At 50.7% G+C, this 15,428-nt stretch overlaps 1 pseudogene; it reads right to left on the bottom strand.

Moving 5' to 3' along the window:
• LOC120992024 overlaps positions 1-14,265 on the bottom strand; it is a 363,844-nt pseudogene extending 349,579 nt beyond the window's left edge.
• Between the last annotated feature and the right edge of the window lie 1,163 nt (positions 14,266-15,428).

Raw genomic sequence — 15,428 nt, 5'->3', positions numbered from 1 at the left:
TTATAGGTGGACACATCGGACTCATGAGAACGCTAATATTCTAGATGGACTCATAAAATGCTTATTTTTATATCAGCCATTCTAATAGTGTTTCAAAGTAAGTACACCGGCCTCATCAGATGTAAGAGACCAATTTAATGTAATCTGTATTGTGAAATCTAATTTTATGGAGCACTTTTTACTTTGTACTGTTTATATTTTCGCTGCCACATTATAAGACCCACAACTTCTATATATTTTTTCGATATACAGGGAGTGCAGAATTATTAGGCAAGTTGTATTTTTGAGGATTAATTTTATTATTGAACAACAACCATGTTCTCAATGAACCCAAAAAACTCAATAATATCAAAGCTGAATATTTTTGGAAGTAGTTTTTAGTTTGTTTTTAGTTTTAGCTATTTTAGGGGGATATCTGTGTGTGCAGGTGACTATTACTGTGCATAATTATTAGGCAACTTAACAAAAAACAAATATATACCCATTTCAATTATTTATTTTTACCAGTGAAACCAATATAACATCTCAACATTCACAAATATACATTTCTGACATTCAAAAACACAACAAAAACAAATCAGTGACCAATATAGCCACCTTTCTTTGCAAGGACACTCAAAAGCCTGCCATCCATGGATTTTGTCAGTGTTTTGATCTGTTCACCATCAACATTGCATGCAGCAGCAACCACAGCCTCCCAGACACTGTTCAGAGAGGTGTACTGTTTTCCCTCCTTGTAAATCTCACATTTGATGATGGACCACAGGTTCTCAATGGGGTTCAGATCAGGTGAACAAGGAGGCCATGTCATTAGATTTTCTTCTTTTATACCCTTTCTTGCCAGCCACGCTGTGGAGTACTTGGACGCGTGTGATGGAGCATTGTCCTGCATGAAAATCATGTTTTTCTTGAAGGATGTAGACTTCTTCCTGTACCACTGCTTGAAGAAGGTGTCTTCCAGAAACTGGCAGTAGGACTGGGAGTTGAGCTTGACTCCATCCTCAACCCGAAAAGGCCCCACAAGCTCATCTTTGATGATACCAGCCCAAACCAGTACTCCACCTCCACCTTGCTGGCGTCTGAGTCGGACTGGAGCTCTCTGCCCTTTACCAATCCAGCCACGGGCCCATCCATCTGGCCCATCAAGACTCACTCTCATTTCATCAGTCCATAAAACCTTAGAAAAATCAGTCTTGAGATATTTCTTGGCCCAGTCTTGACGTTTCAGCTTGTGTGTCTTGTTCAGTGGTGGTCGTCTTTCAGCCTTTCTTACCTTGGCCATGTCTCTGAGTATTGCACACCTTGTGCTTTTGGGCACTCCAGTGATGTTGCAGCTCTGAAATATGGCCAAACTAGTGGCAAGTGGCATCTTGGCAGCTGCACGCTTGACTTTTCTCAGTTCATGGGCAGTTATTTTGCGCCTTGGTTTTTCCACACGCTTCTTGCGACCCTGTTGACTATTTTGAATGAAACGCTTGATTGTTCGATGATCACACTTCAGAAGCTTTGCAATTTTAAGAGTGCTGCATCCCTCTGCAAGATATCTCACTATTTTTGACTTTTCTGAGCCTGTCAAGTCCTTCTTTTGACCCATTTTGCCAAAGGAAAGGAAGTTGCCTAATAATTATGCACACCTAATATAGGGTGTTGATGTCATTAGACCACACCCCTTCTCATTACAGAGATGCACATCACCTAATATGCTTAATTGGTAGTAGGCTTTCGAGCCTATACAGCTTGGAGTAAGACAACATGCATAAAGAGGATGATGTGGTCAAAATGCTCATTTGCCTAATAATTCTGCACGCAGTGTAGCTGTATGAGGGCTTGGTTTTTTGTGCGAAGAGTTGTGACCATTTTGGGGTATATGTAATATATTGTTTAGGTAACTATGTGGTGATATCAAATATGTTGTAATATTTATGATGTTTTAGTACTTTTACGCAAAAAATCTTATTTTATGCATCAAAAAGTAATTTTTTTATTTAATTCCAAAACTCCTAACTTTTTTGCTCGACATACCCGTATGAGGATTTATTTTTTTGCAAGATGAGTTTTCATTTTTATTGGTACATGTAATGATTTTGCAGTACAATTAATCTATTGACAATTTTAATTTTTTTGGGGTGGGGGAAGGCAAATGATGGCAAATATGTCTATTTTTAGCGCAATGCGTAGTTGAGTATGAATAAGTTATATTTATTCTATGGGTTGCTAGGATTGCACTGGAACCAAATATGTAGATTGTTCTATGGTTAACAATTTTAAAGAAAAACTATTTCCCCTGTCGTCTCCATGACAGCACATCTGAGACTGCCTTCTCCTGATAGGACAGGAAAAAACAAAGGTTTAAAACCCCACCCCTCCAGTGTTCTTTCCTGTCCTGTCAAAGGCAGGCAGATCAGTGAGGTGCGGGGAGCTCCTCTGGGGTTTTACTCTGTCTAGGCCGAGGTCAGATCCGACGGGCAGCGGCATTCCCTCCTCATGTTGCGGCCTGGTCCCCGACTCTGCAGTCACTGTAGCCCTAATGAAATTCCCTCCAGTGGTGGCCCAGGGGGCTTAATGTGGAAAGGCAGCTTGGGACCGGAGCAAGGCCTTGGTGATCACATCAGACTCAGGGGGTAGAACGTGCCCTTTCCAGTCTTCACAGCCTTAAAGCACATGGTCTTTTATAATGGCACCGGGACTATTACCTATAATCCAGCCAGCTTCCCTTCTGGACGGGCCATCTTTGGAGCTTCAGCACGAGTGTCCCAGCCACACAAGGCTCGGTATCAGAGCCCCCTACAGCTCAGATTGTTGTGACTAGCCTGACATCAGTACAATTTGTGTCCACATGTGATAGGGATGATACTTCTCTCCATTGTAAAGCAAAGACCCAGAAATTTGGAATTTCCTGCATTCCTTTGATTCCCAGAGACTTTCAGAAGTTCATGAAGGAGAACTGCACTCAAGTTCTCATCATACCATACTGACCCAGGAGGAGATAGTTCGGCCTAATGAAAACCCATCACACTCCCCTTATCTCCAGGGTTGTTGACCCAGGGTCCAGTCCGCCACCAAACACTTACAAATTCTGCAGTTATCCGCCTGGAGTTTGAGAAATCCATCCTGTTACAAAATGTCATATCTGAGAGTGGTGCAGAACTAACTATGTAGTAGAAAGTCTACCACCTCCAAAATGTACCTTAAATATGGAAAAATAATTGCTTCATGGTGTGGACAACAAAAGAATGAGGATTCTCCAAATATCCGCTTGGGATTAGATTTTTTTTTTTATAGGATGTCCATAGATCTGAGCCTCTGTAGACCCTTATAGGAGACCCCCCAGAAGACATGTTCCCGGAGAGCTGTATAGTGGGCACTAGATTATAGACATCAGCCGGTCACCGCTCAGAGAGGGGGCATAAGGGGGGAAAGGTTCCCTCTATAGACCCTTATAGGAGACCCCCAGAAGACATGTTCCCGGAGAGCTGTATAGTGGGCACTACATTATAGACATCAGCCGGTCACCGCTCAGAGAGGGGGCATAGGGGGGAAAGGTTCCCTCCATAGACCCTTATAGGAGACCCCCAGAAGACATGTTCCCGGAGAGCTGTATAGTGGGCACTAGATTATAGACATCAGCCGGTCACCGCTCAGAGAGGGGGCATAAGGGGGGAAAGGTTCCCTCTATAGACCCTTATAGGAGACCCCCAGAAGACATGTTCCCGGAGAGCTGTATAGTGGGCACTACATTATAGACATCAGCCGGTCACCGCTCAGAGAGGGGGCATAAGGGGGAAAGGTTCCTCCATAGACCCTTATAGGAGACCCCCAGAAGACATGTTCCCGGAGAGCTGTATAGTGGGCACTAGATTATAGACATCAGCCGGTCACCGCTCAGAGAGGGGGCATAAGGGGGGAAAGGTTCCCTCCATAGACCCTTATAGGAGACCCCCAGAAGACATGTTCCCGGAGAGCTGTATAGTGGGCACTAGATTATAGACATCAGCCGGTCACCGCTCAGAGAGGGGGCATAAGGGGGGAAAGGTTCCCTCCATAGACCCTTATAGGAGACCCCCAGAAGACATGTTCCCGGAGAGCTGTATAGTGGGCACTAGATTATAGACATCAGCCGGTCACCGCTCAGAGGGGGGGCATAAGGGGGGAAGGTTCTCTCCATAGACCCTTATAGGAGACCCCCAGAAGACATGTCCCCGGAGAGCTGTATAGTGGGCACTAGATTATAGACATCAGCCGGTCACCGCTCAGAGAGGGGGCATAAGGGGGGAAAGGTTCCCTCCATAGACCCTTATAGGAGACCCCCAGAAGACATGTTCCCGGAGAGCTGTATAGTGGGCACTAGATTATAGACATCAGCCGTCACCACTCAGAGAGGGGGCATAAGGGGGGAAAGGTTCCCTCATAGACCCTTATAGGAGACCCCCAGAAGACATGTTCCCGGAGAGCTGTATAGTGGGCACTAGATTATAGACATCAGCCGGTCACCGCTCAGAGAGGGGGCATAAGGGGGGAAAGGTTCCCTTCATAGACCCTTATAGGAGACCCCCAGAAGACATGTTCCCGGAGAGCTGTATAGTGGGCACTAGGTTATAGACATCAGCCGTCACCGCTCAGAGAGGGGGCATAAGGGGGGAAAGGTTCTCTCCATAGACCCTTATAGGAGACCCCCAGAAGACATGTTCCCGGAGAGCTGTATAGTGGGCACTAGATTATAGACATCAGCCGTCACCACTCAGAGAGGGGGCATAAGGGGGGAAAGGTTCCCTTCATAGACCCTTATAGGAGACCCCCAGAAGACATGTTCCCGGAGAGCTGTATAGTGGGCACTAGATTATAGACATCAGCCGTCACCGCTCAGAGAGGGGGCATAAGGGGGGGAAGGTTCCCTCCATAGACCCTTATAGGAGACCCCCAGAAGACATGTTCCCGGAGAGCTGTATAGTGGGCACTAGATTATAGACATCAGCCGGTCACCGCTCAGAGAGGGGGGCATAAGGGGGGGAAGGTTCCCTCCATAGACCCTTAAAGGAGACCCCCAGAAGACATGTTCCCGGAGAGCTGTATAGTGGGCACTAGATTATAGACATCAGCCGGTCACCGCTCAGAGAGGGGGCATAAGGGGGGAAAGGTTCTCTCCATAGACCCTTATAGGAGACCCCCAGAAGACATGTTCCCGGAGAGCTGTATAGTGGGCACTAGATTATAGACATCAGCCGGTCACCGCTCAGAGAGGGGGCATGAGGGGGAAAGGTTCTCTCCATAGACCCTTATAGGAGACCCCCAGAAGACATGTTCCCGGAGAGCTGTATAGTGGGCACTAGATTATAGACATCAGCCGTCACCGCTCAGAGAGGGGGCATAAGGGGGGAAAGGTTCCCTCCATAGACCCTTATAGGAGACCCCCAGAAGACATGTTCCCGGAGAGCTGTATAGTGGGCACTAGATTATAGACATCAGCCGTCACCGCTCAGAGAGGGGGCATAAGGGGGGAAAGGTTCCCTCCATAGACCCTTATAGGAGACCCCCAGAAGACATGTCCCCGGAGAGCTGTATAGTGGGCACTAGATTATAGACATCAGCCGTCACCGCTCAGAGAGGGGGCATAAGGGGGAAAGGTTCCCTCCATAGACCCTTATAGGAGACCCCCAGAAGACATGTTCCCGGAGAGCTGTATAGTGGGCACTAGATTATAGACATCAGCCGGTCACCGCTCAGAGAGGGGGCATAAGGGGGGAAAGGTTCCCTCCATAGACCCTTATAGGAGACCCCCAGAAGACATGTTCCCGGAGAGCTGTATAGTGGGCACTAGATTATAGACATCAGCCGGTCACCGCTCAGAGGGGGGGCATAAGGGGGGAAGGTTCTCTCCATAGACCCTTATAGGAGACCCCCAGAAGACATGTCCCCGGAGAGCTGTATAGTGGGCACTAGATTATAGACATCAGCCGGTCACCGCTCAGAGAGGGGGCATAAGGGGGAAAGGTTCCCTCCATAGACCCTTATAGGAGACCCCCAGAAGACATGTTCCCGGAGAGCTGTATAGTGGGCACTAGATTATAGACATCAGCCGGTCACCGCTCAGAGAGGGGGCATAAGGGGGGAAAGGTTCCCTCCATAGACCCTTATAGGAGACCCCCAGAAGACATGTTCCCGGAGAGCTGTATAGTGGGCACTAGATTATAGACATCAGCCGGTCACCGCTCAGAGGGGGGGCATAAGGGGGAAAGGTTCCCTCCATAGACCCTTATAGGAGACCCCCAGAAGACATGTCCCCGGAGAGCTGTATAGTGGGCACTAGATTATAGACATCAGCCGGTCACCGCTCAGAGAGGGGGCATAAGGGGGGAAAGGTTCCCTCCATAGACCCTTATAGGAGACCCCCAGAAGACATGTTCCCGGAGAGCTGTATAGTGGGCACTAGATTATAGACATCAGCCGGTCACCGCTCAGAGAGGGGGCATAAGGGGGGAAAGGTTCCCTCCATAGACCCTTATAGGAGACCCCCAGAAGACATGTTCCCGGAGAGCTGTATAGTGGGCACTAGATTATAGACATCAGCCGTCACCACTCAGAGAGGGGGCATAAGGGGGGAAAGGTTCCCTTCATAGACCCTTATAGGAGACCCCCAGAAGACATGTTCCCGGAGAGCTGTATAGTGGGCACTAGGTTATAGACATCAGCCGTCACCGCTCAGAGAGGGGGCATAAGGGGGGAAAGGTTCTCTCCATAGACCCTTATAGGAGACCCCCAGAAGACATGTTCCCGGAGAGCTGTATAGTGGGCACTAGATTATAGACATCAGCCGTCACCGCTCAGAGAGGGGGCATAAGGGGGGAAAGGTTCCCTCATAGACCCTTATAGGAGACCCCCAGAAGACATGTTCCCGGAGAGCTGTATAGTGGGCACTAGATTATAGACATCAGCCGGTCACCGCTCAGAGGGGGGGCATAAGGGGGGAAGGTTCTCTCCATAGACCCTTATAGGAGACCCCCAGAAGACATGTCCCCGGAGAGCTGTATAGTGGGCACTAGATTATAGACATCAGCCGGTCACCGCTCAGAGAGGGGGCATAAGGGGGGAAAGGTTCCCTCCATAGACCCTTATAGGAGACCCCCAGAAGACATGTTCCCGGAGAGCTGTATAGTGGGCACTAGATTATAGACATCAGCCGGTCACCGCTCAGAGAGGGGGCATAAGGGGGGAAAGGTTCTCTCCATAGACCCTTATAGGAGACCCCCAGAAGACATGTTCCCGGAGAGCTGTATAGTGGGCACTAGATTATAGACATCAGCCGTCACCGCTCAGAGAGGGGGCATAAGGGGGGGAAGGTTCCCTCCATAGACCCTTATAGGAGACCCCCAGAAGACATGCTCCCGGAGAGCTGTATAGTGGGCACTAGATTATAGACATCAGCCGGTCACCGCTCAGAGGGGGGGCATAAGGGGGGAAGGTTCTCTCCATAGACCCTTATAGGAGACCCCCAGAAGACATGTTCCCGGAGAGCTGTATAGTGGGCACTAGATTATAGACATCAGCCGTCACCGCTCAGAGAGGGGGCATAAGGGGGGGAAGGTTCCCTCCATAGACCCTTATAGGAGACCCCCAGAAGACATGTTCCCGGAGAGCTGTATAGTGGGCACTAGATTATAGACATCAGCCGGTCACCGCTCAGAGAGGGGGGCATAAGGGGGGGAAGGTTCCCTCCATAGACCCTTAAAGGAGACCCCCAGAAGACATGTTCCCGGAGAGCTGTATAGTGGGCACTAGATTATAGACATCAGCCGGTCACCGCTCAGAGAGGGGGCATAAGGGGGGAAAGGTTCTCTCCATAGACCCTTATAGGAGACCCCCAGAAGACATGTTCCCGGAGAGCTGTATAGTGGGCACTAGATTATAGACATCAGCCGGTCACCGCTCAGAGAGGGGGCATGAGGGGGAAAGGTTCTCTCCATAGACCCTTATAGGAGACCCCCAGAAGACATGTTCCCGGAGAGCTGTATAGTGGGCACTAGATTATAGACATCAGCCGTCACCGCTCAGAGAGGGGGCATAAGGGGGAAAGGTTCCCTCCATAGACCCTTATAGGAGACCCCCAGAAGACATGTTCCCGGAGAGCTGTATAGTGGGCACTAGATTATAGACATCAGCCTGTCACCGCTCAGAGAGGGGGCATAAGGGGGAAAGGTTCTCTCCATAGACCCTTATAGGAGACCCCCAGAAGACATGTTCCCGGAGAGCTGTATAGTGGGCACTAGATTATAGACATCAGCCGTCACCGCTCAGAGAGGGGGCATAAGGGGGGAAAGGTTCCCTCCATAGACCCTTATAGGAGACCCCCAGAAGACATGTTCCCGGAGAGCTGTATAGTGGGCACTAGATTATAGACATCAGCCGTCACCGCTCAGAGAGGGGGCATAAGGGGGAAAGGTTCCCTCCATAGACCCTTATAGGAGACCCCCAGAAGACATGTTCCCGGAGAGCTGTATAGTGGGCACTAGATTATAGACATCAGCCGGTCACCGCTCAGAGAGGGGGCATAAGGGGGGAAAGGTTCCCTCCATAGACCCTTATAGGAGACCCCCAGAAGACATGTTCCCGGAGAGCTGTATAGTGGGCACTAGATTATAGACATCAGCCGGTCACCGCTCAGAGGGGGGGCATAAGGGGGGAAGGTTCTCTCCATAGACCCTTATAGGAGACCCCCAGAAGACATGTCCCCGGAGAGCTGTATAGTGGGCACTAGATTATAGACATCAGCCGGTCACCGCTCAGAGAGGGGGCATAAGGGGGAAAGGTTCCCTCCATAGACCCTTATAGGAGACCCCCAGAAGACATGTTCCCGGAGAGCTGTATAGTGGGCACTAGATTATAGACATCAGCCGGTCACCGCTCAGAGAGGGGGCATAAGGGGGGAAAGGTTCCCTCCATAGACCCTTATAGGAGACCCCCAGAAGACATGTTCCCGGAGAGCTGTATAGTGGGCACTAGATTATAGACATCAGCCGGTCACCGCTCAGAGGGGGGGCATAAGGGGGAAAGGTTCCCTCCATAGACCCTTATAGGAGACCCCCAGAAGACATGTCCCCGGAGAGCTGTATAGTGGGCACTAGATTATAGACATCAGCCGGTCACCGCTCAGAGAGGGGGCATAAGGGGGGAAAGGTTCCCTCCATAGACCCTTATAGGAGACCCCCAGAAGACATGTTCCCGGAGAGCTGTATAGTGGGCACTAGATTATAGACATCAGCCGGTCACCGCTCAGAGAGGGGGCATAAGGGGGGGGAGGTTCCCTTCATAGACCCTTATAGGAGACCCCCAGAAGACATGTTCCCGGAGAGCTGTATAGTGGGCACTAGGTTATAGACATCAGCCGTCACCGCTCAGAGAGGGGGCATAAGGGGGGAAAGGTTCCCTTCATAGACCCTTATAGGAGACCCCCAGAAGACATGTTCCCGGAGAGCTGTATAGTGGGCACTAGGTTATAGACATCAGCCGTCACCGCTCAGAGAGGGGGCATAAGGGGGGAAAGGTTCTCTCCATAGACCCTTATAGGAGACCCCCAGAAGACATGTTCCCGGAGAGCTGTATAGTGGGCACTAGATTATAGACATCAGCCGGTCACCGCTCAGAGGGGGGGCATAAGGGGGGAAGGTTCTCTCCATAGACCCTTATAGGAGACCCCCAGAAGACATGTCCCCGGAGAGCTGTATAGTGGGCACTAGATTATAGACATCAGCCGGTCACCGCTCAGAGAGGGGGCATAAGGGGGGAAAGGTTCCCTCCATAGACCCTTATAGGAGACCCCCAGAAGACATGTTCCCGGAGAGCTGTATAGTGGGCACTAGATTATAGACATCAGCCGGTCACCGCTCAGAGAGGGGGCATAAGGGGGGAAAGGTTCTCTCCATAGACCCTTATAGGAGACCCCCAGAAGACATGTTCCCGGAGAGCTGTATAGTGGGCACTAGATTATAGACATCAGCCGTCACCGCTCAGAGAGGGGGCATAAGGGGGGGAAGGTTCCCTCCATAGACCCTTATAGGAGACCCCCAGAAGACATGCTCCCGGAGAGCTGTATAGTGGGCACTAGATTATAGACATCAGCCGGTCACCGCTCAGAGGGGGGGCATAAGGGGGGAAGGTTCTCTCCATAGACCCTTATAGGAGACCCCCAGAAGACATGTCCCCGGAGAGCTGTATAGTGGGCACTAGATTATAGACATCAGCCGTCACCGCTCAGAGAGGGGGCATAAGGGGGGAAAGGTTCCCTCCATAGACCCTTATAGGAGACCCCCAGAAGACATGTTCCCGGAGAGCTGTATAGTGGGCACTAGATTATAGACATCAGCCGGTCACCGCTCAGAGAGGGGGCATAAGGGGGGAAAGGTTCCCTTCATAGACCCTTATAGGAGACCCCCAGAAGACATGTTCCCGGAGAGCTGTATAGTGGGAACTAGATTATAGACATCAGCCGGTCACCGCTCAGAGAGGGGGCATAAGGGGGGGAAGGTTCCCTCCATAGACCCTTAAAGGAGACCCCCAGAAGACATGTTCCCGGAGAGCTGTATAGTGGGCACTAGATTATAGACATCAGCCGGTCACCGCTCAGAGAGGGGGCATAAGGGGGGAAAGGTTCTCTCCATAGACCCTTATAGGAGACCCCCAGAAGACATGTTCCCGGAGAGCTGTATAGTGGGCACTAGATTATAGACATCAGCCGGTCACCGCTCAGAGAGGGGGGCATAAGGGGGGGAAGGTTCCCTCCATAGACCCTTAAAGGAGACCCCCAGAAGACATGTTCCCGGAGAGCTGTATAGTGGGCACTAGATTATAGACATCAGCCGGTCACCGCTCAGAGAGGGGGCATAAGGGGGGGAAAGGTTCTCTCCATAGACCCTTATAGGAGACCCCCAGAAGACATGTTCCCGGAGAGCTGTATAGTGGGCACTAGATTATAGACATCAGCCGTCACCGCTCAGAGAGGGGGCATAAGGGGGGAAAGGTTCTCTCCATAGACCCTTATAGGAGACCCCCAGAAGACATGTTCCCGGAGAGCTGTATAGTGGGCACTAGATTATAGACATCAGCCGGTCACCGCTCAGAGAGGGGGCATAAGGGGGGAAAGGTTCCCTCCATAGACCCTTATAGGAGACCCCCAGAAGACATGTTCCCGGAGAGCTGTATAGTGGGCACTAGATTATAGACATCAGCCGTCACCGCTCAGAGAGGGGGCATAAGGGGGGGAAGGTTCCCTCCATAGACCCTTATAGGAGACCCCCAGAAGACATGTTCCCGGAGAGCTGTATAGTGGGCACTAGATTATAGACATCAGCCGGTCACCGCTCAGAGAGGGGGCATAAGGGGGGAAAGGTTCTCTCCATAGACCCTTATAGGAGACCCCCAGAAGACATGTTCCCGGAGAGCTGTATAGTGGGCACTAGATGATAGACATCAGCCGGTCACCGCTCAGAGAGGGGGCATAAGGGGGGAAAGGTTCTCTCCATAGACCCTTATAGGAGACCCCCAGAAGACATGTTCCTGGAGAGCTGTATAGTGGGCACTAGATTATAGACATCAGCCGTCACCGCTCAGAGAGGGGGCATAAGGGGGGAAGGTTCCCTCCATAGACCCTTATAGGAGACCCCCAGAAGACATGTTCCCGGAGAGCTGTATAGTGGGCACTAGATTATAGACATCAGCCGTCACCGCTCAGAGAGGGGACATAAGGGGGGAAAGGTTCCCTCCATAGACCCTTATAGGAGACCCCCAGAAGACATGTTCCCGGAGAGATGTATAGTGGGCACTAGATTATAGACATCAGCCGGTCACCGCTCAGAGAGGGGGCATAAGGGGGGAAAGGTTCTCTCATAGACCCTTATAGGAGACCCCCAGAAGACATGTTCCCGGAGAGATGTATAGTGGGCACTAGATTATAGACATCAGCCGTCACTGCTCAGAGAGGGGGCATAAGGGGGGAAAGGTTCTCTCCATAGACCCTTATAGGAGACCCCCAGAAGACATGTTCCCGGAGAGCTGTATAGTGGGCACTAGATTATAGACATCAGCCTGTCACCGCTCAGAGAGGGGGCATAAGGGGGGAAAGGTTCCCTCCATAGACCCTTATAGGAGACCCCCAGAAGACATGTTCCCGGAGAGCTGTATAGTGGGCACTAGATTATAGACATCAGCCGGTCACCGCTCAGAGAGGGGGCATAAGGGGGGAAAGGTTCCCTCTATAGACCCTTATAGGAGACCCCCAGAAGACATGTTCCCGGAGAGCTGTATAGTGGGCACTAGATTATAGACATCAGCCGGTCACCGCTCAGAGAGGGGGCATGAGGGGGAAAGGTTCTCTCCATAGACCCTTATAGGAGACCCCCAGAAGACATGTTCCCGGAGAGCTGTATAGTGGGCACTAGATTATAGACATCAGCCGTCACCGCTCAGAGAGGGGGCATAAGGGGGAAAGGTTCCCTCCATAGACCCTTATAGGAGACCCCCAGAAGACATGTTCCCGGAGAGCTGTATAGTGGGCACTAGATTATAGACATCGGCCTGTCACGGCTCAGAGAGGGGGCATAAGGGGGGAAAGGTTCCCTCTATAGACCCTTATAGGAGACCCCCAGAAGACATGTTCCCGGAGAGCTGTATAGTGGGCACTAGATTATAGACATCAGCCGGTCACCGCTCAGAGAGGGGGCATAAGGGGGGAAAGGTTCCCTCTATAGACCCTTATAGGAGACCCCCAGAAGACATGTTCCCGGAGAGCTGTATAGTGGGCACTAGATTATAGACATCAGCCGTCACCGCTCAGAGAGGGGGCATAAGGGGGGAAAGGTTCCCTCCATAGACCCTTATAGGAGACCCCCAGAAGACATGTTCCCGGAGAGCTGTATAGTGGGCACTAGATTATAGACATCGGCCGTCACCGCTCAGAGAGGGGGCATAAGGGGGGAAGGTTCCCTCATAGACCCTTATAGGAGACCCCCAGAAGACATGTTCCCGGAGAGCTGTATAGTGGGCACTAGATTATAGACATCGGCCGGTCACGGCTCAGAGAGGGGGCATAAGGGGGGAAAGGTTCCCTCTATAGACCCTTATAGGAGACCCCCAGAAGACATGTTCCCGGAGAGCTGTATAGTGGGCACTAGATTATAGACATCAGCCGTCACCGCTCAGAGAGGGGGCATAAGGGGGGAAAGGTTCCCTCATAGACCCTTATAGGAGACCCCCAGAAGACATGTTCCCAGAGAGCTGTATAGTGGGCACTAGATTATAGACATCAGCCGTCACCGCTCAGAGAGGGGGCATAAGGGGGGGAAAGGTTCCCTCCATAGACCCTTATAGGAGACCCCCAGAAGACATGTTCCTGGAGAGCTATATAGTGGGCACTAGATTATAGACATCAGCCGGTCACCGCTCAGAGAGGGGGCATAAGGGGGGAAAGGTTCCCTCCATAGACCTTATAGGAGACCCCCAGAAGACATGTTCCCGGAGAGCTGTATAGTGGGCACTAGGTTATAGACATCTGACTGCTGATATCACAGTCTAAGGTTGTTCTATAGACAACATGTCCCCCTGTGACTTGTGTGCAGAGTTGTCAGGAGACCTTGTGTGTTGTCAGATGTCTCCTCAGTTCTTGCCCCCAGCCTCATATATGAAATATAGAAGTAAGATGAGGAGCTTTCTTCTCCGCTGTTATTATTGGGGGATTTCTTCACAAATTTCTTTGATTTAACTGAAATCACCAAAATGTCAGGATTTATTGTAAGGTCTACTAATGAGCCCAAAACGATGCTTAACCCTTTCCTGTACAATGAGGTACATGTAGGTCACTGATGTCATGTAATTCCTGCACAATGCCGTGTACATGTAGTTCATCATGATATCACAGACACAAAATCTGTGCCCACATAGTCCCCAGTGGGTGTGTGGATGTGACTGACCGTCATGTCCTGCAGGAACAGCCGGGATCAGAGAAGAATCTGATCAGAGATCTCCGTCAGCTGGATAAGGGGAACACTTCATGATGTGATGGAGACATCTCCAATCAGAGAGCAGCAGCCGGTGATCAGATTCTCCTCCTGCCCTGAAGGCACCAAGGACAGAACCTGAAGTCACTTTCCCCATTCATGATTCCATACCTGTGGTGACATCTCCTGGAATGTCCTCCTCCACCTCACTCTTACACGGGGGATCACCCATCATCCGCTCTTCTTCATCCTCCACTTTAATATCAGTCAGATCTTCTCCCTGATTTGTCATCTGTAACAATTCAGTACAATACAGCAGACAGGTGGGAAATCTAACAGGTCCACAGAAGAGACCCCCACAATCTATGACCCCTCTATGACTGCAGGACCCCCCTATATAGATGTGTATAGGGCTCAGCTCCATCTACCTGAGGGTTCTCTGGGACCTTCTCCTCTGGACAGTCCTGGGAATACAGAGGACGGGGACATCTCTCTGGTGGATTTCTCCTCCTGGATCCATCTGTGGAGACACAAGGACACAGTGACTGAATACATGGCCTCCTGTAGATCTGTCTATAGATCAGACTCTTCTCTCAGCTCCTTCACTTCTAGGTTTAGTGATCGGAGGAGATAACACTGGAGGGTTTCCTGATATCTCCCTCTGACAGAAGCTCCGACGTCAGGCTCTATACAGTCACACAGGGGCAGACATTGCCCAGAAGCTCCATGTATCATCTACAATGTATACGCTGCGGAACACAGATTTCACAGGACGCCTCTGATAGAGCAGTATAGTCTACTATACCGGCCCGATGGAGGCCAGAAGGACACGCTCCCATCATGTGACTGGAGCCCTATGGATATGACTGACATATAAAGAACACGTAGCCTCTAATGTAATGTGAGAAGAAACTGTGGAGCTCCTCCATTACATGTCACTGCACACACGTGTATACACTGCACATGACGGGTCTTACCTTGTGATATAAGAGGCTGGTGCTCCTCCATTACATGTCACTGCACACACGTGTATACACTGCACATGACGGCTCTTACCTTGTGATATAAGAGGCTGGTGCTCCTCCATTACATGTCACTGCACACACGTGTATACACTGCACATGACGGCTCTTACCCTGTGATATAAGAGGCTGGTGCTCCTCCATTACATGTCACTGCACACACGTGTATACACTGCACATGACGGCTCTTACCTTGTGATATAAGAGGCCGGTGCTCCTCCATTACATGTCACTGCACACACGTGTATACACTGCACATAACGGCTCTTACCCTGTGATATAAGAGGCCGGTGCTCCTCCATTACATGTCACTGCACACACGTGTATACACTGCACATGACGGCTCTTACCCTGTGATATAAGAGGCTGGTGCTCCTCCTCCATTACATGTCACTGCACACACGTGTATACACTGCACATGACGGCT

Source organism: Bufo bufo, chromosome 2, assembly GCF_905171765.1.
Source record: "Bufo bufo chromosome 2, aBufBuf1.1, whole genome shotgun sequence".
NCBI lineage: Eukaryota > Metazoa > Chordata > Amphibia > Anura > Bufonidae > Bufo > Bufo bufo.
The sequence above is the reverse complement of the archived record's forward strand: the minus strand, read 5'-3'. Positions and strand labels throughout refer to the sequence as shown.